Source organism: Amborella trichopoda, chromosome 6 (assembly GCF_054954075.1).
Source record: "Amborella trichopoda isolate Santa Cruz 75 chromosome 6, AtrichopodaSantaCruz75HAP2 v2.0, whole genome shotgun sequence".
Taxonomy (NCBI): Eukaryota; Viridiplantae; Streptophyta; class Magnoliopsida; order Amborellales; family Amborellaceae; genus Amborella; species Amborella trichopoda.
Window position 1 is genome coordinate 41,139,685 of NC_142341.1, and position 3,080 is coordinate 41,142,764.

Below are 3,080 nucleotides of genomic sequence, written 5' to 3' on the forward strand. Positions count from 1 at the left end.
ATGATAATCACGTAAATCGATATTCAAAAAATGTTTCTAATCTTCAAAGTACTTGAAGATATCCGCTACTTCAAGATAGCTTCTAACCTGCAAGCCCAACAATTGTCTCCCCCAATTCCATCGTATACGAGCAATGTAGGAGAAGATGCTCCACTTCTACATTGCTCCATAAACTCGTTCTCTTTCTTACAAACAAACAAACATTAATAAGAATGAATCCGCCTTTTCCTAAGATTACCTTTTATTGCCAATTTCCTTTGCGATGCAATCCACATGAATAGTTGTGCTTTGAGAGGGACATGCAGGCTCCAAATCTTCGCTATACCAACTTCCAAATATCTCCTCCAATCCTCGCAGAGTAGTTTGTATACAAATTTGACCGAAAAATCAACTAAGGGAGTAAGTTCCTAAATGGGGAAGTCGTATTTGTTTGGTGAATAATAAAATTTTTGCAGCATCTCCATGAGCCTTTGAAATTCATTGATGAATCTATCAGACATCCTCCTATACCTAACAGAGATAGACCGACAATAGTTAAAAGTACCTTCCCCTCTAAACTCATTTCTAGAGGCCAAAGGATTAGAAACTTTGGAAAATACCTCTAAAAAAGAGAATCGAATGGCGTAATTTCTAATCTATTTATCAAACCAAAATAGAGATTTATCCACCTTTCCAACCACTTTACCATAATGGCCGAGAAAGATTAATCTACAAAACTAGATCGCCTACCAAATGAAAGACATATAATTATTATTCCTTGGGCTTTTATCCAACCACAAAGCAAATCTTCTCCAAACTTCTCTATGAGGACTTCACGCCGTTAGGCCTTGTCCTTTTGTTGATAATGCCACCACCATTCAGTGAGCAAACTTGTGTTAAGACCCAACCCTCCCTTCTTCATGGAGGCACAAACCTTATCCCATTTAACCAATTTAAGTTTCTTCTTATCTCCAAAACTACCACATAATTGTTAGTAATATTCTCCAACCTCTTTACAATATGTTTAGGTATTATGAACAAATACATGAAATAAACATGCAAATTGGATAATGTGGACTTTATTAAGTGATTCTACGGCCCATTGAAAGATATTTAGCCTTTCAAAGGTTCAATTTTTTGTTGAATCTTTCAATGATTGGGTCCCAAATAGATCTAGGTAGATACCTAGCCACTAAGGGAATTCCTGATACTTGCAAGGTAGTTTGTGCACACCACAACCCATTACGTGAGCCAATTCAACAACTCTTTCTTCCAGGCACTCAATACCAATAAGATTTGTTATTCACAAATTAACCTTAAGACCAATAGCTAATTCCATGCATTTTAAAAAAAATTTCAAATGTTCTTGGCTTCCTCCTCTACTGGGATACCAATGATACATTATTCCCAACAATTATTCCATAAATGTTAACTATAGATTTGAGCATAACACTAAAGCTTTCCGCCACTATAGTGTATAAGAAGCGAGATAAACGTCTCCTTGTCGAAGTCCTCTTGAAGCCTAAAAGAAACATGATGATTATGTTGATTAGTACAAAAAGTGAATTGAAGAAAGACAATTGCTGAATGCACAACCTCCATCTTGTCCTGAAACCCACTTTCCCCATAATATTATGCAACACCTCCTAATATACTTTGTCATATGCCTTTTCAAAGTTAATTGTGCAAATCAATTCATGATTTCCTTCCCTTAATTTTGAATGAATACGTTAGTGAGCCACAAGGATCCTATCCATGATTTGTTGATCTTTCAAAAAAACTGATTGAGAACCATTTGTAACAAGATGAATAATTTGGAGTAATCTATTAGTCAAAACCTTTGCTATGTTTTTTGTAAAGGCTTCCCAATAGACTAATGGGTCCGATATCTTAAACTCTTCTATAAGAGTCTTTTTAGAAATGAAGGCAATGAAAGTAGAGATCATAGCCATATTATCTTATGTCTCTAAAAGAATTCTTTTAACATTTGGAACAAGTCATTCTTAAGGAGACCCCAATTTTTTTGAAAGAATGACAAGGGAAATCCATCTAGATTCGGAGACTTATCTCTTCCCATGCCAAAAACTGCCTATTGAATCTCTTGCATTTCGAATTTCCTTTCCAACCTCACAACTTTTCTCAATTGGTAGTTTAAGAAAGGAATGGAATCTAAAGATATCTCCAACAAATCATAATTAGAAAATGCCTTTTTTGCTACTAAGGCCTTTTCGACTTCACTAGGATCATTACAATCCATGCCTTGAATTTTTAAGTCTTGAATGGAGTTACCTCTTCTATAAGCATTAGTGATGGTGTGGAGGAATTTGGTGTTACAATTGCCCTCCTTTAGCCACTTAATCGTTGATCGTTGCCTCCAATGTGCCTCCTCCACCTCAGTAGATCATATAAAGAGGCAATAACAATACTTCTTTGAGAGAGTTGCCCTTTAGAGATCCGCTCCTGAAAACCACAAAGCATCCAGCTCCTCAATCCTATTTTTGGTAGAGTGTAGTTTGGACTGTAAATTAACCCAATGCTCCTTTCTCCAAGTAATTATTTTCTCCTTCAACAGTTTATGCTTACTAGTTAATTGAAATCCTTCCCAACCCTCAACCCTTGTTTTGCACAAGAAATCCTCAACTAGTTCTATAAGAGAGTGATCAGAAAGAGAGGTTAATTCAAACCTTTTAAATTGGATATGACGTTGATTGAACGGCCCGTATTGTATAATCGTAATGACGTGACACGTGATTTTCAAACTGTATTATTGGGATGGCCATTGTTGCAAACCGACTCACTCTTGTTCTGGACGTACCAAATTCTGTGATATTCCTGAACCCTTAAGACCATATTATTCTAGAAAACACTCGGACCGTAGACCACCATAGTCCGTGATCCCTATCCTATGATCCAGAATCCTGCATGATGCATTGTTTAAGTAATAAATCCAATAAAAATAGTAAAACAACTCATTTTTACTCGATTTTTTATGGGCAATATTACAAAAATGTGTGAATCACCCCATAATAAGAAATTGCCAATTTTGGTTAGATTTGGGCTGGGCAACACCACTTGTGCTACCTAAGCCCAAGTTTGGTTTG

General features: G+C 36.2%; 1 long non-coding RNA gene across 1 annotated transcript; it reads right to left on the reverse strand.

The window, feature by feature from the left end:
- Positions 1-1,308: 1,308 nt before the first annotated feature.
- Positions 1,309-2,871, reverse strand: LOC148781770 (uncharacterized). The gene is made up of 3 exons (XR_016058523.1): positions 2,664-2,871; positions 2,269-2,439; positions 1,309-1,501 (listed from the first exon to the last, which is right to left on the reverse strand). It is a non-coding gene; the product is annotated as an uncharacterized LOC148781770 (long non-coding RNA).
- Positions 2,872-3,080: the final 209 nt, after the last annotated feature.